The sequence below is a fragment of the Homalodisca vitripennis genome, chromosome 6 (assembly GCF_021130785.1).
Source record: "Homalodisca vitripennis isolate AUS2020 chromosome 6, UT_GWSS_2.1, whole genome shotgun sequence".
Classification (NCBI taxonomy): Eukaryota; Metazoa; Arthropoda; class Insecta; order Hemiptera; family Cicadellidae; genus Homalodisca; species Homalodisca vitripennis.
Window position 1 is genome coordinate 139,678,274 of NC_060212.1, and position 26,494 is coordinate 139,704,767.

Here is a 26,494-nt window from a genome sequence, read left to right on the forward strand (position 1 = left end):
ACATAAAAATAGGAGATGTTTTATGATTTATAATATTAAAACATTTTGTGTTTTGATTCGAAATTTTAAAAATTATTATTATAAATTTTGATTAAAAAAACTGAACTAAAAATATTTTTCACTAGAAATTAAGACTGTGGTCTTATAACACGTCACATAGAGTTTACGTTAAATAAAAAGGAATATTATCATTCACCTATAATACTGAATACGTTTAAGTTTTTTAATATTAAAATAAGTTTTTTTTTGTTTTTTTCACAAGAAAGGTTAGAGCAAGAACACATGATTTCAGTGTATAAAGCATATTTTTCGAAGACGATTTGAATTAGATACAACATTATGCAACCTTAAATTTACATGTTTTGAGCTAAGCTTATTTTGAATTTTTAAAATGTACATTTTTTGCCATAGGCAAGAAGTTTTCCCATACGTTAATGTGACACATTTTTTGGGTATTTATTTCATATTAAAAATTTGCAGGTTTCACTGAATTATTTAAAATTTTATTTAAAATACTACATTGTGTAAAACCATTTTTATATGTTTTTTGTATGTATCTCCATTTTGAAATGTTTAAATATAAAAAAGTATTAAATTAATATCTAATATAGCTAACCACATGAACCATATGTGGTAAATTGATATTTGATAATCTCCATATTTTAACTTGACAACGTGCTCCTTAATTTGGAAAAAATAAATTTCCTGTATATAATTTTTGAGTTGCATTTTGATTTTTTGTTACAGTTCTAACATATTCCCTAATATACGTTTAGGACACTTTCGGAATCAGTCGGTATTTATGGTCTTAAGAATGAAAACACAACAATGTTTTTAAATCTAAAAGTATTCTTTGTAAGAAATACCTAATTACAGAGTACTTATATTAATATTTTTATTTTGCTGTCTTCGTTAAATATTTTTTTGGGTGGTGGAAAGTTTAGAGGTTTGAGATAATCTACTGGAGTGTAAAATCATAAGAGGATCTATAGGATGGAAGTTGGATGTTACACTTGAGCTGAATATAACTTTATACTTACCATTGAAACTCTCGTATTGATCAAATCCAGCTTTTCGGGGTCATATGAAGCTGGATATCATTACACATACATCATAATTGCAAAAATTATCGTCAGAAAAAGGTCTGTGCGAAAATTCTAAATAAATTGCTTCAAAGCACGAAAGCTCTAACAATTATGATATAATAATATAACATGTCAATAAGTAATAAATATGACATGTATTTACTTACAGAGTGCACACTACCTTAATTGAAAATCTTCAAGTAGTTGGAAATGTTTAATTTTTTACATTTTAGCGTTAATAGTATCAGCTAGCATACCGGACGAAACTGCTTGCCGCTGCTTTAAAAGCTGTCAAGGGAAGAGTAGGATAAAAAATCGGATATAACAGCTACAGAGCGGTTTCGGAAATGACGCCTTGGTTTTTCCAGACTCACAGATGTACCCAAGAACACTCACCTGCTTCTTTTCTCTTAGTTATCAATAGTGTTAACACTATACTAATATTTTAAGTATAGTTACTAATTGATAATTTGAGAATGAGATAGGGCACAATACATCGTTTAATGGTCTAATAGTCCTGCAAGTGAAGATAACAAATTAACCAGATGGTATAAATAAACGAATAAATAATAAATAAAGATTATTTTAATTTAATTGTTCAAAAACAATTAAATTAAATAATCTTAATATTGATTATTAATTTAATATCTAATATAATAATCTAATAGAATTTAATATTATTTATTGTTGTTGTTGTTAGTTTGTTGTTTTTGTTTAATGTCGACAATTCTTTGTTGAATAATGATAAAAACCTTTACAAGTTTTTGGTGACATTTTCATGTAAAAATAACCTGGAACCATTTATTTCTTTTTAATACATACATGAGACAATTCACCCAATTGAGTATTATTTCACAATGTGCCTGTTTTGAAGGGAAAAGACTAGTAAACTTACTGGGGCTTTCGGTTAAGAAGAACTAGACTTGCTGGTAAAGTATGTTTTTTCTTTGACTTATAGTAAGTTAAGTCATGAACTATTTTTCATGTTATATAGCATTTCATACTATGCTATATAACATTTATTATAGTTTAAGTAATGCACTTTTTTATAAAACGATTATATATATCATGGGAAATATTAAATGATAAATATTGCCATTATTTACATTTATAATAATACTTAGTTGTAACTTATTTTAACAACACACGTAACATACTTGTAACAAAACAAAGTAGTTAACAAACAACAAAGCTTGTTATTTAAATAATTTTAAAATTGTTTTGAGTTGATTTGTTTTCAATTTATTATCGCTGAATTCTATAAAAAAAATTGATTTACCCAAATTTAAAGCAAAACTCTGGTAAAACAACATGTATAGCATACTATAAAATGAAATTGGTTGTTACTAGTCGTCATATAATTTTTTTGTTCCTAGTAACATGAGATTGTATATTACTATGTTGCATGTATACTGAAGTAAACATATATTACTAAATTAATTTTATTTTGAATAAAACGCGTTTATAAATAAATAATGAGTCAAACATTAATGAAACAGCGATATTTAAGACGAACAAAATAAAAAAAAGTAGGCTAAGTTTGTAATTTTCTTTAAGAATTTTATTATTTATAACTTGATTTTCATAAAGAGTCTGGCATTTAATTAACGATAATTTAGTTGGAAGAAGGAATAAATTTCATATTTTATTATTCTGTAAACCGTAAGTTATCGTTTTGGATAATTAAATAAAACGAACAGTTATATGTTTAAAATGCATATATTTAAATAATTCTAGTATACCCTGGTATGATAGTGTCTGTAAGTCGTCTAAAACTACTAATAACGTAATATTAAATCTTCAGGTCGATAAAGGGTGGCAACGGATAGACCTTACAGTGCTTTTTTTGGGGTCATCACCTTTAGTGTGTTCGTGTTTTTAGGTTTATTGAATTGTTCAGACCGGATTTACCATGCTATGACTTTCTAAATCACAACATAAAGGTGAACAGTGATATAATATTAAAAGGAATTTTTAAGAGTTTAGGGTTGTCTAGTATACAGCTCTTATAAAATATAAAACTTATGTATAACCAGCTACTGCTTAAAATGAGGTGAATCAATGATAAAATCACTTCTTTGTATGTGATGGGATAAGGTTTTATATAATTAAATATTCAGTAGTATTGTAATAAAAACAAAGTTATTCTTTCTAAAATTCAGCAAAATCTGTAGATATTTTACATTTTTGTACACAATATATCTTTATATTACTCCATTAAAAAAAGAGTATTTTTTTATGTTAACGTATATTATTCTAGTAAAATATTTAAGTATTATCTAGTACTTAATGTATTTGAACATCTGCTTTATGGCGAATAAACAATGGTGAACAGAAAATTTTGTTGATAAATAGTGTTAGAACCAACCCAAGCTATTGTGTTAACTATTTATTTTCACATTGAAAGGAAATTTAAAGAAATACAACAATATATAACTGTAAAACGAGCCCTAAATGTAATTACTTTTGACAATCTTAAGACTATTAATTGTTTTGCCTAAAATTTTCCCAGTAGAATTTCAGTATCACTTCTTACAGCTAGAAATATTTGCACTAAGTTGTTAAATAATTTTGACAAATGAGGAGTTTGTCAGGACGAAAACAAGAACAGATTAGCGATGGACGCGCCCAGCATTCAAATTTTGTGTCCTCTTGGCGTCTTCCACTATATTATTTTCTTATTTTAGTGAATAAAACCACTAATAAGAGTATGTAAAATATTGTAGAAGATGGATGTAAAAAAAATTTATGCATGATATCAATTTGCAAATAAAGGTAGTATTATAATGCCGGTTAATATAGCCTACTGCTATAATTATACTGCATTTTGGAAATACCTCAAAATACTTACCAGTACATGTCTTTTAATTTTGGTTCGATGTGCTATTTCACTATATAATTTAAATTTTTAATAAAACAACAGGAGATTTTTAAGTATGATAGAATTTCGTTACTAAAATTACGTTTCGGGGATTGAAAGAAACTCAGTTTTTTTATAATAAAAAACCCATATATGAGCTTAAAACATGTAAAAAAATGGAACTTTAAAATAAGTGCGGCTGTAGGCTTTCTTAAATACACTAAATTCAATTTAACAACATAGCAATATGTAACGTCGAAAGTTCTAAACTAACTGGTACAATATAATATAAAGTATCTTGTCAATGCATTTTGGATAGCTATAACTTTTATGGTATTTTATAAGTGAGTTTTAATTTATAAACACCCAAAATCTATTTGTAGCTTTTTTAGCTCAGTAATTATTAAAATGTTCCTATTTTCAACAAATCTATATTATATTTACTCAGCCACTTACATAAAATTTGATAGTTACGAAATTTTTCATCATAATAAATAAATAATACAAATTAAATATTTTGCAGGAAACAAATGGTAAATATTTATGTTTAGATTTAAGAAAAGTTATAATAAACTGTTTATGAGTTTCAACAACCATTGTATGTTTTAAAATGTTTTTACATAATTCGTGTGAACGTATTTCTTCTAACGAAGGAAGCAATTTGTTTTTTTTTTTTCTTAATGTAAATTTACAAAAAACATGGTTTAAATGTTTAATAGCAATATAGATAGATACTCTTTGTCAGACTTTGGAGATATCAACAGGTCTCTATGTAACATTGCCAAATATTTCAGCTACAGGCAGAATATTGCATTCCTCTTGTATCAACAAGGAATCTTGAGTCACTCTTCAATGCTTTTTGTCAATATTAGGCAAAACTACCTTTATTGTGCCTGAAGAAGTAAATCGAGAAGCGGAATCACTATATTTTTCATTAAATTGTACACAATACAAAAACAATGATTTATATTTAGGTCATTTTATTTTTAAATAACACTTGTAACTAAAACTTCTATATTTAATACAGAATTGTTAGATTTAAAACCTTATACTGTTTGCTAAAAACTGTAATTTTGCTTATAATTTATTAAAAGTAAATAGAGAAATAACTAAGAGCTATTAGCTTTGTTATTGATCCCATTATAAAACTGCATTACAATTAAAAACTGCATTACTCAAAACATTAATTAAAGAAATGGTCCTGTATGAAAACTAAACCATATGAATATGAACAAGTTAAATCCGTTTAACGTATAAAGATAGAATATTTCATACATACAAAGTAATATATTAATTTATAAATTTGTTTTATTATTCTTACAATAGAAGAATTATTACTATTAAAATGAATAACAACTATCTCTATTACGCCTATTGTTTTATTATGTATGTTTTTTTAAATATACTGCATTAGCATTATATCCCATGATGTGTACTATTAAGGTACAAGTTGTTTTGTTTATTTATCAATATTTCTTGAATGTTGAAATTAATCTTGAAGTTTTGTGAATTATAGTCTTAATACATCATTGACATCAAAAGTACATTAATTATTTATCATCCTAATCATCCAATTAAATTTGACCAACAAGTTTTAGGTAATAAAAAGATTCAAATGTAAGGCGAATATAAATACCATGTTAATACAAAAGTTAATTTTCTAAGCATTGATGTTTTTTGGACAGAAAAAGGATGATATATTCTGTAAAAGATGGCACATGAAGTGTGGCATGTAAATATCTGGAATGGTTGGAGGGGCTAGGTAGTGCCTTCTTTGTGATATGCCCTCTTGTAAGGCAGTAGATATAAGAAACATACCGTCATGAGTGATACAGCAGGCTATATATTTTTAGAAAATCTAATGAAATATATACAATGAACCAGGATTGACACAGCATCTGTCCGCTTCTCGGGTTACGATATTAAGATTTGTTAAGAGTCATCATGTGCATGTGATAACAGAAATTTGCAATATATGTAATGGTTTCATCTGCAGTTGCCAAAACTTCTTATAATTCCAGTTAGTTATTAATTAGTATTCAAAATCAAATACATTTTAATTTGACAATATTGAGAAGAATCGCTAGAACTATTCTGTCTAATCATTATAATCTGTAGAGAATTGAGATACGTGTAAAATAGTGGTTGTAAGTAGCCACAATTTTGTACAGGTTCACAATATAAAGTTTAGGTAGGATGGTCAACAAAAACAAAACATTTACAAAAGTTACTCTCAAGTTATGAAATTTCTGTGAGAGATTAAAGGTGTTTGTAATTGAATCGGTAAAAAAAGTTAATGAAAGGTAAAACGGTTGTGTCCCTATTAAGAATATAAATTAGCTCTAATGAAAGTGTGTTAAAATATTAAAGATGTTAAAATTTAGTAAAATAAAACATTGCAGTAAAGAAACAGTGCCTGATCCCTGCCTGAAAAGTTCTAAAGTGCGTAATAAAGGCTGGATTATGCCTTGATCACACAAATGGAATCTTATGAAATTTTGCAGTATTTAAAAAATAGACGTCCTTACCTTCCACTACAGTTTTACAAATAGTTTTAAAAAGGTCCAGAATCATAAGACGGACAAAAGTTATAACATTCTTAAATTTGCTATCTTGCAGAATCAATTGTAAATTACTTAACTTTTCTACGTCTATGTTTCTGAACCTTTCAAAAGTTCTTAAGTGGCTCATTCGTTGGAATAGTTTTCGATTGAGAAAGATGAAATCATGTGAATCAAAATATAAACTAACTATACTTTTGCCAAGGGGGGTCGGGAGGTCAAATGGGTCAAAAATTACTTTTTTTTGTGTTTTTATTGAATATTATTCTGCATTTCATAGCGGTTATTTCAAGACCAATTTCATGAAAATCGGTCAAGTAGTTCTTGAATAAATAGTTTTTTTTCTAAAGGCTGTACTTCAAATTTTTGGTGAGAGTTTCAGCATTGAGGAGACAGTGTTTTATATTGTACTATAATTCTTTGTGTAAAAGAGAGCTGTATTACTATTATGTTTTTTGCTATTGGTACAGTTGTTTGTCACCTTTTTTTTTCTTTCATTACCTTGTTTGTTATTGTTTTCTTCTGTTTATAATTAAGAATAACATTTCAAATGTCACAGTTTATTTTCTGAAGTTCCTGGTGTTTTCTGTGTGTTAGAAGTTTTATTTCAAAGGTATTGCAATGCATAGATTTTGTAACAAAGTCTTTAAAAAACGTTAGCAAGTAGGGAAGCCTAAAGTGGTGTTTGTACATAGTGACTGTGTGAGAAGCATAGAATCTAGGCCTAGTACACAAAGCCCAGAACCTAGGACTAGTGCACCAAGCCCAATTCCTCCAGAGCCTCAAAAGGAGAGTTTGTCTAGTAAGAAAATTAGTTCTTTGTCCCTTGCAGATTACAATAAGTATTAAGGTAACTGTGGCACTAATGACATTGTAAATTTGGAAATTCTTCAAAACCTGCTTGAACAGAACCAAAGTGAATCGCTCAATAACATGATTTGGGCTCGTATTCTCAAGCGAACTTTTGTCATTATACTAAATGTTAATATACAAAATTTTTTGTTTTTATTATGATGACCTTAAATATTCTTGAACTCATAAGATTTAAGTAGATACTGGTGGAAATTAAAACTGCAACCTTTTTAGAAATATTCAGGTTTATTAAATCAATCCAAATTTCAATTATTAACCTTGTATTCCACCAATGAAATGTTTTGCACAATAGTTTTAAAATTACTACTTCCTTAGGCAAGGCACTTTCGATTTAACATGGACTCACTGTCCTCCAAATACGTGTGTATAAAATATAAAATAAAATAATAATCTTGAATAATTTTGTATGAAATAAAATAAATAGGCTTCTTCTCAAAACTAATAAAATAAAAATTATAAACTTCTTTAAAATAAAATTCTCAAACAAATCTAAACAGTTCTCAACAGGAATTTTTCACAAGTTCCTACAGGATATGGTGCAGCACCTGCAGCTCTTAATTTTAACTAGAATCCCTATAATTTCAATTAAATTTTTACGTTTGACTTTAAATAAATAACTCCTTTACAATTTAGATATATATTAGTCCACACTCAACAGAATTTGATCGTTAATTTCAAATTTCAATTCCAATTTCAATTTAATTCACTTCTTAAATTTTCAAATTTCAAATTTAGAAAAATTTAATAATTCAGTCAAAAGTACTTAGCTCTTTGGTCGTGAAGGTCTTGGAGTTCGGTATTAAAATAATCTATACCAACGGATCCTACGCCCGACACTACTTTTAAACTCGCACTAAAGACTTTACTCTATCGCTTCTCAACTCGGAATGGAAGCAGAGCGTGGTTTCTTGGCCTGCACCGACTACGCTCCTGTTCCTGCAGGCCTGTTTGAATCACTCTCAACGCAGGTTCGCCGCCTAACAAAAGGATTGAGTCCACTGTAGACTATTGTTTAGCATTCACTGCCATCAAGTCAGGTCTAGACCAGATTCCAAGCGCGTTGTGCCTGCCGCTGGATTACAATATAAATTTACTTTTTTATTCCCTATCCCATTTACAATTCTAAAATGAAATTTTATTTATTAATTTTTTTATTTTTATCTAAAGTATACCATGTAATTGGTATACACACCCCCCCTTAAAGCGCTTGGTATCTGCCAAGTTTAATACTTAAATCTAAGAAATTTATCTCACATCCTTTAGAAATTGTATTTCCACCTAGCCTTAACATGCATCATCAAATCTACAAAACCCTTTTTTTTATTTATAATATTTGTTTTAATTTATTTTTGATAAATAGTTGTAAGAAGTGGCAGCATACAAGTTGTCAAGTTATTTTAACCAAGCGTTAATTATTATAAATTCTTTTTAAAAGAGTCCCATACATTATTAGATTGTTTTTGAAAACTTAAACAATTAAGTTCCCCAATAGAAACCTTGACCTAAAACTACGGCAAGTATTAAGAGTCCAATTGCCACCTACCTTTTTACAATTCTAAGTCCTACCATAAAGATAGTCCATCCAGATTAATCCTTCACAATGGGTCGAACGAGGAAGACGGTGATTGTTGTTGTGGGATGTTTATAGCAGGTCCGGTCTGTTATCAGTTGGGTCGTCCCTGGAACCTTTGCCCTTGCACGGCTGTGTGTGTTGGCTCGCCCATTCACTGGTTGATGCAGCTTCATATAGAATTAAAACATATCCCCAGACGGGGGTGTCAGTTCTTATTTTATTATTTTTTACCTATAATACCATTCTTTATCATAGAAATAACAGTCTTTTTTCTTCTGTTCCCCTCTTCCTTGGCATAAATTTTATCAAACTAACAAGTTTAAATTAATATTCCAACATTCGTGTTAATTATTAATTTACATACAAACATAAATAACACATGTTAATAAGATTAATTACGGACCATGAGTTTCGGATTTGTGCATTATTCAGAAAAATAAATACTGAATTGGTTTAATACACTCCTCCTCTCCCAAACCATGTAGTTATCGCAACTGTGTACTTCACCTGTGCCCTTTTATCTAAATCATAAACTTTTTATTCCTCTTGAGGTTTTCTTCAAGTTTAAAATACATTTTTACAAGATTACAATTCCAATTAATATTTACAATTTAACAGGGCTGTAGAATTTCCTCAATTGTTCACTATATTTTAATTTAATCTTCCTTGTCACTGAAATTTCTCAAATCAAACATACTGTACATACATACAACGTACATCCAATATAGTTTTTTTCTTCATTCTTACAACTAATTTAATTCGTCATAATTTTTAATCAGTTCCTTTTTTAAAAATTTTTTGTAATTCAATTATTCACCCCTCGGTAATTAATTTGTTTTGTTATATTTAAATATACATTCTTCTTTCCCCAGTGGGTTTCACATCCTGCAAGTGTATTCTACGGAACTCATTCAATTCTTTTAAATTTTGAACCACATATGAGTTGGAGCTAATAATTGAAATTATTCTGAATGGTCCTTCATATTTCAGATCTAGCTTATATCGCTGATTTGTAATTCTACAATAGACTACATCATACATTTTTAATTGCCTGTGATTTCGGTTGTATCGGTTTTCTTCTCGAATTCAGCTCATTTTGTCTTTTTAAATTTTGAATAGCTTCAACCATCTTTGCATTCTTATCTTTGCTCCATTTTTCATCACAAATATCTTTAATTTGCCATTTTAGTGACAAACCATCATTTGCTTTGAAACTGAACATCAATTCAAATGCAGACGACTTTATGCTTTCATTGTGACAAGTATTTAGGGCCATTTGCACATGGTACAAATCCTTGTCCCAATTCTTTTTTACAGTCATGATAATAAGCTGTCAGAATTTGATTTAAATTTCGAATTTGCCTTTCACTTTTATTTCCTTGAGGAGTATAAGGTATAATGGTCCTTTGTTTTATGCCCAAATTAAACAAATAATTTTTGAACTCCTCGCTGACAAAATATGTTCCATTATCCGTCACGAATTCTTCAGGCAAAGAAAAATTTTTGAAAATATTATTTTCTAATGCATTAATTACATTACCTGAGGTGCATTTCCTGAGTGGCATTATCGAATTATATTTGGTGAAGTCATCTACAGCTATCAGGATGTATTGCATTCGATTGGAAGACGCAGGTAATGGCCCATAAATATCCATATATAACTTCTGCATTGGACGACAGCTCAGATTGCTGTTCAAAGGTCCTTGGTCCCTCCAGTTGCTACTTTTTGCTTTCAAACACACTTCACAACATTTTACTTACATTATTTTTCACATAATCATTTAGTTTAGGGTGATAAAACCTTTCATTTATTTTCTGTTGTGTTTTTAAAATGCCGAAGTGACAGCCAGACAATGAGTTTGTGATAATACTCGTATACGACCTTGAAATAAGTGCTCAGGTAAATAGATCCTTTTAGAATTGTTTTTTATTGTTCACATAAAATAACACCCCTTTTTCCACATTGTAAACATCACTATTGGTATAGTTCAATACACCCTCCATAATTTTAGTTATATTTACATCCTGCTTCTGATGCGTTTTTAAGTCCATAAAGCTAAAAGGCATCGTATTTTATACTATTTATAGACACTGTTTCCTCTCTTATTACTAAGTCCTTATTATTTACAGTTTCATTGTTCATTTTTATAGAGTTATCATTCATCTTGTCCTTATTCACTAATTTTTCTAGTTCATGCAACACATTGTGGTCAACTTCCACTATCTTGAAATAATCTAGATAAATAGTCCGCTACTGGGTTCTGATTACCTTTAACATGCGTAATTTTAAATGGTAGAGACAATATAACCTCCACCCAGCGCCCTAATTTTCCTAACTTACGAAAGTGGGACAATACCCAAGCCAATGCTGAGTTGTCGGTCACTAAGTTGAATGGTCTCATTTCTAGGAAATTACGGAATTTATTTATTGAACAGACAACTGCCAAAGCTTCCTTTTGATAGTAGGTAGTAAGTTTCACCTCACTTTCGTTAAATTTTCTCGAATAATAGGCCACCGGTTTTAAATGTCCATTGTCCGCTTCCTGTAATAAACAGGAACCGAGGGCCTTATCACTCGCGTCGCATTGGACTGTGAACTCCTTGTTGAAGTCAGGGATGGCTAACACGGGGGGACGGGTAACCGCTCGTTTCAGTTTTAATCGAACGATTCCTGACATTTTTGGTCCCACACAAATTTGGACGACTTCTTCCTCATTTCATTGAGTGGATGAGCTATTTCCGCATAATTTGGAATAAATTTAGAGAAATAACTAGTCATCCCTATGAATCTCGCAATATACCTTTCTTTTCCCGGGGCCTCGGAGATTCTAATAACGTCCGTGTACGGTCAGGGTCCATTCTTATAGTGTCTTTGGAAACCAAATGTCCCAGAAATTTAATTTCATTATAACAAAATTTTACTTTCTCCGGATTCACAGTAAGATTATTTTTCTTTAAACACTCTAACACTTGTTTCAAATGCATATAATGTTCCTCCAATGTCTTCGAATACACAATAATATCGTCCAAAAAGGCGAGAGTGCAAGTAAATCTCAATTCTCCTAAGATTTTATTCATATATGACGACAATACCCCACTTCCAATTAATAATCCAAAAGGAATTCGTTTAAAGCTGTAACTTCCGAAAGGTACCGAGAACGTAGTTAACTCCTGGCTTTCCTTCGCTAAACTTATTTGATAAAAACTTTTGGTTAAGTCTATTACTGAGTAATAATTGTTTCCCTTCAAATGGTAATATAGTTTCGTGCATGTCGCCTATAGGATAACTCACTCCTTCCAACTTCTTGTTTAACTCCTTGTAATTAACTACTAATCTTTCCGATTTTTCCATCTTCCTTACCTACTAAAAAAGGCTGGACTCGAGTACTGACTCACACTTGGTTGAATAATGTCCTGTTCCAATAATTCGTCAATAATTTTTTTTATTTTTAATTGTTTAGGTGGATTCAATGGATATGGTCTAAGTTTTACGGGTTCATGATCTTTAACTTTTAATTTATACTCATAATCTAGAGTTTTAAACCAATTTTGTCGGTAAATACCGTTGGAAATTCCTTTATAATTTTTATTATTTCATTACTGGCCTCTTCGCATCCTATTTTATAAGTGTGATTGGTGTTCATACACGCTACTGTAATATTTTGCACAAATTTTATACACTTTTCTATATTAAAGTCAAATCGACAACAATTATTTTTCAAGTCTATTAACAAACCAGAATGTTTTTTTATAAAGTTCGCTCCTAAAATTGCCTTTTGAGTTAAGTCCTTCACTATAACAAATTCCACTTTCCAGGTGAACATATCTATTTTTATTTTTATATTTACACTGCCGATTACGGACATTTTTTTATTTTCAGCAACTCATACATGTCAGGTTAGATAACTGGTAACACTTTACAATCTTTATTCTCTAATAATAGTTTATACAGTCTATCACTTATTATATTTATACTACTACCAGTATCTAATAATACATTTAATGATATATCCTTGCCAAAATCTATTTCTAAGCTGGGCAATGAACTGATATTTTCCGAATTTTTCTTTTGCCAAGTATGATTTAATTTAGCAGATAATTCATGTGAATTTTTTGTTGGACACAATTTTAGGTAACCGGGAAAGTTCGCCCTTCCTTAACTCATTGTTCGAACTTTCCCTGCTAACTAGTTTTTTGACTCCTGTACATTACGACCTACATTTTCGGGGTTTATAGCTGGAGTGTGGTTTACAATAGGTCTCCGCTGGTTTACAACAGGTTTCCTGTTTTACCCTCCCGGCACTGATAAGCATAATGACCAGGTCTATTACATTTATAACAAGTTATTGTTTCTTGCCTCGCCCTGATGCTGTTAACCGGTACATTATACTTCCTATTCACATTCAAATTATTCCCTGTTTTCCTCACGTTGTCAGCATAACCTACATTATTCGCCCTTATACACATCTCATCCAGTTCGGAATATGTGCTCGGATTTCCCATAAACACTAGTTTATTTCTGGTTTCAGGATTAATTCCCACCTTAATTAATTCCACAACATCCCTTTCATTTATATTACAACAAAGTACTTCTACTGATTCCTTAATGTCTATAATGTAGTTGGATAAGCTTTCATTATATCTTTGGGGACGGTGCACCTTTTCAAATTTCAAAAGTTCACGCTGATGATATGGCACGAAATAATTCAATAATATTTCAAGCATTAATTTGACCGTGACATTGTCCTGTTTTATTTCTAATAGTTTCGACAAAAGAGCTCCCTGACTATGTGAAATCGCAATCTCCATAATATCCTCTTCCGTACATCTAGTTTCCTTTTTAAGTTTCAAGATTATTTTAAAGAATTCTAATAATTCTTGAACATTTAATCCATCGCAGATTTTTAACTCTTTCAAATAACGCTCAATGGGGTTCGGTAGTTTATTATAACTTAAATGTGGCCGTCCCGAAACAAACACCTCATCTCTCATATTTAGACCAGACTTATCTTTCACTTCCGGTTTACTAGCCTCTTCCACCTCACCTTCTATTTCCAGATTGGAATCAGATAACTTACGCACCAAGTTATCAGATGTTTCCTTGTCAATTTTTAGGTTTTTTATTTTTAACAACAATTCACTTAATATACTATTCCGGTTTTCAACATGTTTAGCTATATCCTTTTCTTCGATTTTAAACAATTTACTTAAGTTAGTTAGTCGGCGCTGCCAATGATTTATTTGTGTTTCACACCTAACTATGTCCAATGTTAGTCCCTGTTCAATGGATTCCTCCAGTCTACTTCCTAATACTTGGGTTTCTAACTTAATTTTATCCCATTCCTCCTTGAAAGCGACCTTTCCACTCAGGTTCAAATAATTACTATTTACATCAAGACTTATTAACTGCCGTAACTTTTTCCTTAAATCTATCACTTTAAGACTAGGAGACACTTCCACACCTCTTAACCTAATTTCATAGTCCAATTCCTCCTTGGTTAACAAGTCCACCTTAAGTGCCATTTTAAAAGTTTAATATTAAACACTTTATAAATTTCCAGTATCCAAGCCACTTATTAATGAACAACCACTAAGTTCAATTTTATTAAGGTTCACCAGAATATAGCAGAGTGGCGCACTTATTTGTATACTAAATGTTAATATACAAAATTTTTTGTTTTTTATTATGATGACCTTAAATATTCTTGAACTCATAAGATTTAAGTAGATACTGGTGGAAATTAAAACTGCACCTTTTTAGAAATATTCAGGTTTATTAAATCAATCCAAATTTCAATTATTAACCTTGTATTCCACCAATGAAATGTTTTGCACAATAGTTTTAAAATTACTACTTCCTTAGGCAAGGCACTTTCGATTTAACATGGACTCACTGTCCTCCAAATTACGTGTGTATAAAATATAAAATAAAATAATAATCTTGAATAATTTTGTATGAAATAAAATAAATAGGCTTCTTCTCAAAACTAATAAAATAAAAATTATAAACTTCTTTAAAATAAAATTCTCAAACAAATCTAAACAGTTCTCAACAGGAATTTTTCACAAGTTCCTACAGGATATGGTGCAGCACCTGCAGCTCTTAATTTTAACTAGAATCCCTATAATTTCAATTAAATTTTTACGTTTGACTTTAAATAAATAACTCCTTTACAATTTAGATATATATTAGTCCACACTCAACAGAATTTGATCGTTAATTTCAAATTTCAATTCCAATTTCAATTTAATTCACTTCTTAAATTTTCAAATTTCAAATTTAGAAAAATTTAATAATTCAGTCAAAAGTACTTAGCTCTTTGGTCGTGAAGGTCTTGGAGTTCGGTATTAAAATAATCTATACCAACGGATCCTACGCCCGACACTACTTTTAAACTCGCACTAAAGACTTTACTCTATCGCTTCTCAACTCGGAATGGAAGCAGAGCGTGGTTTCTTGGCCTGCACCGACTACGCTCCTGTTCCTGCAGGCCTGTTTGAATCACTCTCAACGCAGGTTCGCCGCCTAACAAAAGGATTGAGTCCACTGTAGACTATTGTTTAGCATTCACTGCCATCAAGTCAGGTCTAGACCAGATTCCAAGCGCGTTGTGCCTGCCGCTGGATTACAATATAAATTTACTTTTTTATTCCCTATCCATTTACAATTCTAAAATGAAATTTTATTTATTAATTTTTTTTATTTTTATCTAAAGTATACCATGTAATTGGTATAGTCATGCTATCAACTCTAGAATTAGGGGTATATGATGCTATTGCTGTCTTCAACAAAGGCAATATAGTCAGAATGCGAAGTGTTTGCTAAATTAGGGATTGTACCTGGGGTAAAACTGTGTGTATGTGCTTCAAGACATGGACATGCTACGCATCAAAAAAAGCGAATAAAGCCGTCGATGAAATAGAAAAAAAGTGTCGAAGACAGACTACACTGGCAAAAAAGAGGCTAGAAGACGACTATGAAGCAGAGGAAGCAGACAATCCCTCATATGGTGCAGGAATGCATTTATAAAGCAAGTTTAGTTGCTAAGCTAATGGATGTTCCAAATAAATGGCTATTTCCGAAAATGAATTATTTTTGTAAATAAGGAACATTTTCTCCAAAACTATAAATGATAGATCAATAATTTTTTTTTATCTTGGAGAAGGCATTATTCTACACATTTTAATACATGGTTTAAAAAAAATTTCAATCAGAAAATTTTTTATTGCGACTAATTTATAAAAATTACCAGTAATTTTTAGAGTATTTTTAAAAAAATTGCCAAAAATCCAAAAAATATTTTTTTACAAAACTCTTGTGTTAAAATATGTATATTGTTGTGCTTTATCAAGAAAAAAAGTTCTAAGTGCTATCATTTATAGTTTTTTGGTAAATGTTCCTTAAAGTTTGAGAATTTAACATAGGCTTAAATGGAGCTCCCGAATCCCCTTGCCACTCTTCTCTTTCTCAAGGGATTTGATCAGGTAACGTAGAACAACCAAAAAACGATGATGGTAATATAGTCACCAATTATTTTACCATCATTATTATTTTAAAGATCGAGATAAACAGAAAATGTAGATTTTTTAGATTAAAATATATATTTTAAATAAAAGAGCTTATAAATGTTATGGTGTTGGCAGTGCGTCTGTTGGCATTCTAGATTAGAAGTGTGTGTGTAAAATTGTATCACAATAAATATTTTTATTATATCTTAAAACTTAGATTTGGATTGAATTTTACTTACAATTAGAGTGTATAGAAACTCTTTATTTCTTGTAAAAACGAACAAATAGAACATGGAAATTATTTATGTTTCATTCTGAAACTAAAAAATCTTAGGTTATGAATTTTTAAAGTTATTTTTTTGAAAAACTTAATTTAAAGTAAAAACCTAAAATTTTAAGCTAGTAGGAAATAGTAATAACAATAATTGATTTTCCATTCGTTAATTTACATGAATATAATATAAAATGTCCTTGGAAATAACTGACCACATTTATAAGTATGTGTGGTCAGTATGAATTATTAAATATAAATAAATTTACAACATCCTTAAACTAATACTATAAATACATAGTAGAAATATTATAAATGAGTCCAGTCTCGATACATCCAAAGACACTCTGCGGCGCTGTTTACTTAAAAAATTACATAAATGCAGATTATATTCCTATAATAGGTGGTACTGCAGTTAAACTTAAAATTTCTCACATAATATACGTACTTATATTTAAATTTTTAGAAGAAAAATAAAACAACAAACAGACGAGAAAAAAATTATATAACATAACATGTACAGAATTTATACTAAGCAAACATTCATAAAGTCTACATCTTGTTTTAAAAATAACCACTCTTTTAATTTTTTTCAGAAAATATTTTTAAGTTTATACAAGTTTTTCCCTCATATGGTAATTGATTGAAGTAATTAGGACCTATATATTGGAAATATTATTTAAAAATACTTTTTGTAACTATTGAGAGTTTGAATATTCTATTTGACCCACTTCTTGCATTGTGCATTAAATTTGTTGTTCCAGTATTTCCACTTTTAAGATCAAATACTCTTAAGACTTTGTAAATAAATAGATGTTGAATAGCAAATATATTTAATGTGGTATTGTGAGTTCATTTCCACTATTGCTATTAGTTGATATTTTTATCTCTTACTTACTATATAAAACATAAAGGATTTATCCTGACAAAATTACATTAATCTAAATCCACCCTTCGCCAGCTGAGAAGATACAAATGAAAAATGTACCGATATAAACACAAACAGTATTTTCTGTTCAATAAACGAAATACATAGTTAATGAAGAAAAAAATAATTTTATTAGGAAGAATGAGAACTTTTCCAGGCTCCGCGAGAAGGGAGACCGTCTCTTTTTATGTTGGAAGTTTTTATATCCAGGCTGTCCCATGTTTTAAGGTTTTGAAACGCTGCTCGTGCTCGGAATACAACTTTGAATTCGATTCTATTTCCTTTATTTAGTGATTTTCATTAAACGAAACGTTGCTTTATAAATGAATAGCTGTTTTCCCGCGGCTTCGCACGCTTTTCGTAAGCTTTGCCCGTGTATGTGCACTTATGGTACAAGTGAATTATATTTCCAACAACGATATAGAGTTTGTATTGTTGCCACGATCAAGAAAGTCTGTGAAAAGTGTATGTTTATAGCCATTGTCTAGGTACATGTACTTTATTATAAAGTGGTGTAACACTTAAGCTTTAAGTTCAACCAGAAATGTTTTTTGAAGACAAATATACATAAGGTTTTTCGCCATTTAATATACGTAACTATCTCGTTATCGCAGTTTATAGTGTGCAGGCGCTTTAAAAACTTTTAACATATGCAGTACCGTCTGGTGGCGAGATACATCAATAGGCATAGTATATAAACCTTCTCCGTCGAAAAATACATATACATACACATTTTCATAATGATCGGTCAAATAGTTTACGATTCTATAAAGGACAAACACACAAACATTCATTTATATATACAGGTATATAGATAAATCAACACTAAACAAGTTAACTTGTAAAATATTTTTGAGACCTATCCTATTTTTGTATTTTTAAAAAGTGTATTTAGACCTTTAATGATAATTAGTTTATTACATGAATATGTAAAAGAAAATAAATATAATTATCCATGATTATTGTGGTATTTTCAATTAGTTTGATGTATATTTAAAAAATCTTATACATTTTATTGGTAATTTTGTTTGTCAATTAACTCATCCAATGTTATTCAAGATTAAAATTGTATATTCTATCTTTTTATATAACTAAATTAATTCCCGTGATTATTTAATATTTGGCTCTAATAATGTGAAATTTGAAAAGACGCAATTCTTTAAAACACTTAACTACATTATTTCTGAATTTTTAAATTACGTATTATATTCACTATTGTATACCAACTCAAACAGAAAGACGGTAAAACGATATTTTCAATTTAGATATATAAATAATTTTAGCATAATATTTTTATTACAATTTTGACACACAATTAATTATGACACGAAAGTAATATTGTACCTGAAAATATGACGTTGTAGGGGGATACAACTGCTTACACAGTTAGTGAGTTCCCAACGACATGAATATGGAACTGTTTACTTTGCTTTCAACATCTCTACGGTAACAAGGTAATCACATACAAGGATAGCAAACACCGTAATGAACAGTGTTGAAAACTACCGTGAGTCTGTGTTAGTCTATGATAATTAATAATTTAACATCAAACAAACCGAACACTAGCAAACAATCAAAACAGCAAAAAAATAAACAAAACATAAAGCAAAAATAAGATTAAATTTGTGTTTGCCTTCGTACTGTGTTCTTTCAAAAACATTTCTGTAACATAAAATTACCCAATATCTCTTTCTTATTGTTCTGTAGCTCTAGGTTATTGTTTCCTTTCAAAAGCATTTTCTTGAAGATCGCGTCTCTCAATACGTTGACTTTGATATCTCTTTGGTTTGCGAGTCCTCCATCGTCTTCTTATAAGGAATCCATATATGCGCCATATTCCTCTAGTCACCACACTATACGAGTATTTAAGTCATTTCACCTTGGATGAGTGGAATATCAGCACTTTTCAAGCTGCTCCAGTTAAAATGTGGAATCCTTCATGTCTGATGTCAGCAATAGTCCAGCATTAACCTTACATTTGTAAGGCTTTCAAAGCTTAAATCTTATAATAAAATATGATTTCAATCCTTCATATTGTATAAGACCTTGTAAAATGCTCATTCCATGTTATAAAAATCCTTAGGTCCTCAGAAAAGTGTTTGGGAGGCTAACTATGTTACTGGAGATTACGACGTTTTATATATAATATAATACAACTGTTCTAATTTACAATAGGCGCCATTTTTATTTTACGACTCACATTCTTTGTGACAGATAACTTCTTATACGTCATAATCCTTCATATTTGTAATATGACGTTCTATTGTGATTAGATACAATATTTATATATTTAAATATATTTGTATACTTAAATTACATATATAGATATAAATAACAACTGATATAATCATATTTTACAGAAAATGTTGAAATACCATAACATTTTCCACGCATTATAACTAGATAGCCCATGCTCTGACGTTGACCATATCTTTTCATATTATTATTACTTAAGTATATATACATTGTATATACTTATATTATATTATAAATTATATGGTAAGTGTAAATATTATTCTGAAAGCAGATATAAAGATCGCTTCAGACTAATGGTTTTTTATACTCATGACTTGTCTGTAGAAGTTTACAGAGACTTCCTGCAGCCAGTAATATTTCCACCAAGTTGTAAAATAATCTTGACAAATGAGGAGCTTAGCGGGACGAAAACAAGGCCCCATTAGCGACAGACGTGGCCCAGCATTCAAATTGTGTGTTAGTTTAGTTCCAGTCTCGTCTTAGCTTAATACATCAGTAAACTGTTGAATATGGAAGAAGCAGGTATGGTATTATGCGTAATAAAGTCGCATAACATAATGAACAAAAATTCCGTTTTTTTTAAAAACCCTGCATTTGTTTTTAAACAGGAACATTTACTTTTTATCCCAAAAGGTAAATCCTCCCATTATGATAGGATCCAGGTATTTGCTTTTGATTCAGTTCTTAAGGCAAGGTAAGTGTACGCCACACCCGCCCCACCAACTGTCATGTAGCTCAGTTGAGTATAAACTTTAAATCTATGGCACATTTCACTCTCGAGAATTTCTGTGAACAGATAGGAAAACAGACAGTTATACATGATTATGCATATGTTTATACATCTTCTCCGTCAGGAGAATAATACACAGTGACAGCCTTCTGAGTTGTCAGCCTTCAATGACGCCGATCAAAATTCAATGGTTTGACATGCACCATAATAAAAAAAAGTATTCTTGTTCACGTAGATATTGCAAATAAAGTTTAAAGTAATCAAATGAAATATATCTCAGTTTATCTTACAAAGCAACGCATTTTCATTTTTAATTCCTTGCATTAGGTTTCGTATTACCGTAAAAATAATAAAAGTTCGTTGAGCTAAGTATGGTAATGGCTAGAGTGCGCTAAAGTAAAATATTTTCCCCGAGTTTTAAAACCTACTTTTCACTCTTGTTCTTTTTACTCTAAGAATAAATCACATTTTGAAATCTCTAATGATAGGATTCAGTTTATTTACACATTAATATATTTGGTTTTTTTTTCGACGTTGTCATAAATAACCATTAAGCTAATGTAAGGAAATATTATTAATGCTTAGCCTAGTTTCAGTGTTGTTGTTATATAAACACATACGTTAAATTGGTATAAGTTACAGTATCCTAATTTGAATAACTTTTATTATATATAATATTAAACAATAATTCAGTAAATATTTATAGCCAATATTATTGAAAAACATTACTTATATAAATAATACTCTCAAGAAAAAATGTAACAGACAACACTGACTGCGTTGTTAGTAATGAGGCAATGAGTGTAAACTATAATTAATATGTTGAGTAAACAATACTATAATTACTATGCTGGCAGCATAACTCAATAAATATGAACCGAAATATATTATCATTCCGTTGAGTTTTAGACCTAAAACTCGCATATTTGTCTAATAAGAAATGAATGTTTCTATTTTAATATACAATAAAAATATATTTAAATGTATTTATTTATTTAAGGAAAACGCCGATTCCTTTTTTCGTTTGTTTCTTGTTGCCATAGCCCATAGCCCAGACATCTCTGTAAGGATTACATCACATTCAATAAGAAGGAGATTCCATATGGTTCAAAGTTAATTATGACGGTTCTACTGAAAATTACTACAGTAACATACCTGTACATGATTTAACATAGATGCAAAGCGTGCAATATTTCTAACTCGTCCACAGTCCAACGTCACCAGCTCTACCAGTCAGTTGATTATATTATAGTTCAATTTATTGCATTGAAAAACACTTTAGGCACTTTAAGCATATTTCCAAAATGTTTGCATACTTATTTGTATTGAATATAATTAGATTCGTATGTTCTGGTACTAGTAATAATTAATTTAATGTGAAGTGAAGTGATTATAGTTACATAAAACGCATTGTTAGACTAGTACATATCTTTATTGTTTATTACAATGGTCTTACCTAGCAGTCGTTATATAATAAGACGGTAATATTGTTATTTTTGTATTTTGTACAGTGCCCAGTGACATAAGCGCTTACATGGATTTCTGCCCCATTTAAAATGGCATAACCAATTGGTGATTTGGATATTTGTCATATGAAGACCCCCACGTTTCATATGAAACCATAACTCTTTAGTCCACCAGAAAAAAGGTATTCAGATTATGTTCTGAACTACAAATTTTTTACTTTATGTAAGTCCTATACAGTAATATTTTTTGAATTTTTATTGAGATTAACCCTACAAATAATATGTACCATTTATTGCATGCACCTTGAACAGTGGCACAATATTGTTGTGGTACATATTACATTTGTAGCCTGGATATTGTAGTTAGAATGTCTTTATTTAAACACTAAATCAGTAAATGATAAATGGAGAAAAACAATTATTCAGTACCATGAAACCCAGAAAGAGTCCAATTTCATCATATAGCCAGTAAGAGAGCTAAACTCAACTCTATAATAATTAAAGTTATGTCTTTACTAAGTAGCATAAAGTTTAAATGCAATTAAATGTTTACAATTAAGAAGTAATATACGAAAAAGGTAATTAAAGATATCCTGCTTTTTACGGTTAATTCAACGTTTTTTGTATTTATCTATGATTTTAAGGATACAGTTTATTTGCAGTAAATCTCATGCCTAAATAGCAAACAGAAGACTTTATATAACATTTTGCTATGTAGTACTCATTATTTGTAATACAAAATGGAATCAACATCATAAATGAGATTGTAGACTAAGGCTATATCTGTAAATGTCTATAAAATCCTTCTGAAATACAACCACCCCGACGCGGTCTGTTGGACACAATAGATGATAATAGAGAAGGCGCCGCCACAGTAACTCTTCTGGGTAATCACCCTTTATGTCTTGCAGGTTTTTCAATGTTCCCTGCTTTGACTAATACCGCTATATATAAAAATTTAAATTGTTTTATGGTAGATATAGAAAGATTTGAATGTGTTGATTAGATATTTATAGGACGTATTTACGGATTTCATATCAAAATCGGAAATGTAGAGGTTTTGTTGTAAAAATACATGAATGTAATATATAACTTAAATAATTACCCACCATCCCGTCTGATTGTTATGTAGAGATATATATTAGATGATAATCGTTAAATAACTGTTTTCGTACTTGAGAAATATTATATATCAACAAGCGTAGTGATTAACACCTAAGCAAATATAACCTAGTAGCTATCATATAAAAATAATTTCCAAAATAATTATATTTTCAATATATTCTAACACTTTCTAATATTCTTCTATTTATATTGTGAATAACATTAGTATTATATTGGATATTGTTATTTCTGGACATATTAAAAACAAAACCTAATAATCCATAACCCTAATAAATGCTTTACTGATACTTGTTTATTTTTACTTTGGTAGTAGGTTTAATATAATGACCCAGTCGAGTTTTTGAGAATAAATAAACTAAACAATTGCATGATATTAAACGTAAACTTTATTGAAAGCTAAATAAAAACTATATAATAATTTTAAAAACAATGTGTCAAAAGTTGCGGCCATCATGAAGAATTGTGTGCACTATACAGGGTGTACATAAAGTCCTTGCACAGGTATAATATTTTCAGAACGATAACAGATAAATCAACAAGATTTGGTATATCAACACTACACGTAAAAATCTACTTTTTGAAGGAACTCTCAGTGAGAACGAATCCTTGAAGGACTTCCATAGAATTACTCATATAATAGAATAACTCATATCCATAGAATTTAAAATCTGGATGACTTGAGTTCCAAAGACCTTAATAATAATACTTAATAATATCGCACAATACATGTCTAAGACGCAGACGAGACACAGTTGATACTAAACTAATAGTAAACTATAAACAAACAGATATAAGACAGGATCGAAACTGATAGTTAGTTTAGCCTAACTGGAAGTCTTGAGGTTTACTGTTGCATATTCAAGAGACTGGACAAAGCTGATACACCAATCAAAGACATAAACTCTGTTGACTAGTCGCTCATACAGTTGCGTGTCTTTGTTATAACGTTGGATGACTCTAACCTCTTCCCGTGAAATATATTGTTTCTTCGAATTTGAAAGCATCATCGAATACTCAGTAAGTGGGCATGATTTAACTTTTTTCTGCCAAGGTGTCCATGTTGTATATTATTGTCTCCGTCTCGTTAAGTAAATATAAATAAGCTATAAATATACATAGCTAGATATTTGAAATCTTGAGTGTAACCTCTTTGAAGAGTATTACGCGACATTTCATGTGGCGTAATCATAACTTGTAGTATGGAAGACTGGCAAAGTCAAAAACTTGTGGCTTTCCTAGAAATCAACAACATTCTCTCTACTCAGCAGCATGGCTTCCGCCAAGGGAAATCCACTACATCAGCCATCTTCAATTTTATAAACGAACTATCGCTTTCTTTGGACAATAGACTTCATTCCCTTGGTGTTTTCAGTGATTTAAACAAAGCGTTTGATTCAGTTGATCATAATATTCTCCTTGGAAAACTAGAAAAATATGGAGTTAGAGGTCACTCTTTTCAATTCATGAAGTCGTATTTGTCTGATAGGAATCAAACCGTCCAAATCCATGATGGCCAAAATAAAGTTTTCTCATCATATAGAGCCATTACTTGTGGTGTTCCTCAAGGCTCTATTCTTGGTCCTGTATTATTTCTCATTTATGTAAACGATCTTCCAAAGATTTCAACAGACCTCAAAGTTACGATGTTTGCTGATGATTGTTCTTTTCTTGTTTCCAATAAATCCCCACATTTGGCTATATCGAATTCAAACATCCAGTTGCAAAGTTTAAATCAGTGGTTCAATTTAAATAAACTTAAATTAAACATCAGAAAAACTAATATCATCCAGTTTCATCTAGGGAACACAAACCAGTTTAATATCCAGGGTCTTATCAAACTAGGAAGCGAGGAAGCCAAGAAAGAAATCTCAGTTAAATTTCCGGGTTTATATATCGATAATAGGCTCACATGGCGCGGCCACGTGGAACATGTCTGCAAAAGGCTTCGAACCATGGGATTTGCTCTCAGCCGTCTCGCCAAGGTCTGTAGCCAAGATGTTCTACGAACAGTATATTTTTCTCACGTTCAATCGATTTTGAGGTACGCGTTAATGTTCTGGGGTCCATCCAGTATAGTAAATTTTAATAGAGTATTTGTCCTCCAGAAATGGTGTTTGCGAATCATCTCAGGACGTAGGAGATTCGAAACTTGTAAACCTCTTTTCGGTGAATTAAAAATACTTACTCTGGCGGGTCTGGTGGGGTACGAGCTATGCACTTTTGTTAAGGGCAATCCAAAGCTATTTGTAAGCAATGGATACTACCATCAGTATCCGACCAGATCAAGAGGGCTGATATCTGTGGCTGCACATAGTACTAGCCCATTTGAGAGGGGTCCATACCACTTGGGTGCAAAAGCTTTCAATGCGTTGCCATTGAATATTAAAAATGAGCAAAATCTACGTTTATTTAAAAAAAACTAAAGACACACTTTCTTGATAAATGTTTTTACTGTGTAAGAGATTTGTTAAGTTAGATATAGTTTTAGTATTTTGACATGTAATGTAAAAATGTATTTTGCATATACGAATAAAGATCTTGAATTCCAAAATTGGACATCGACCTAGATATAATTAGTTGTTGTCTATGCAGAAATGAAGTTACTTTAAAACTTTCAGAATAAATATTTCTTAAAACATAATGTTTTTTATTTGATTATTAATAAAAAAAATTAAAACCCAACAGTGTGCTAAAATTGAATCTTTTCTCTGAACTACCAATTTAATTTCCAATATTTTTTATTCCATAGTTTAAAATTTATATATTTAATTTCTAAATAACCATTACCCAGATTTTTCAAAAATTTCTCTATTCTCCTTTTTCATATTTCGATAATGGTTACATATAAGACCAATGTAAATATATTCGCTGACGCTCAACCGAATCCTGTTGAGTAACATGCACTATCATCGAATTCAGTGTTGCCTATTTAAAAATTAAGCTTCATGCAAAGTTTAGAGGTTCTTTTGTTATCGAGATATATTTTTGACAGATCGACAAACAGAAATAATATTTTGCCAGCCTCTCGAGTGATGGACGTTAATTATGTCTAGTTTGTAATACAACATTTTTCATATTCAGATTAAGAGGCGATTTTATAAGGGTCACGGAATTTAATTTTATCTAATAGAATGAAATTTTGCTTTTTATTAGGATGGACTGTAAGGTCTAAAATCGCCACACACGAAATTAGTTTAATGATTTTGATCGTATTATATAATGTGTAATATTATAATATTGTCAAAAGTTTCAAACAA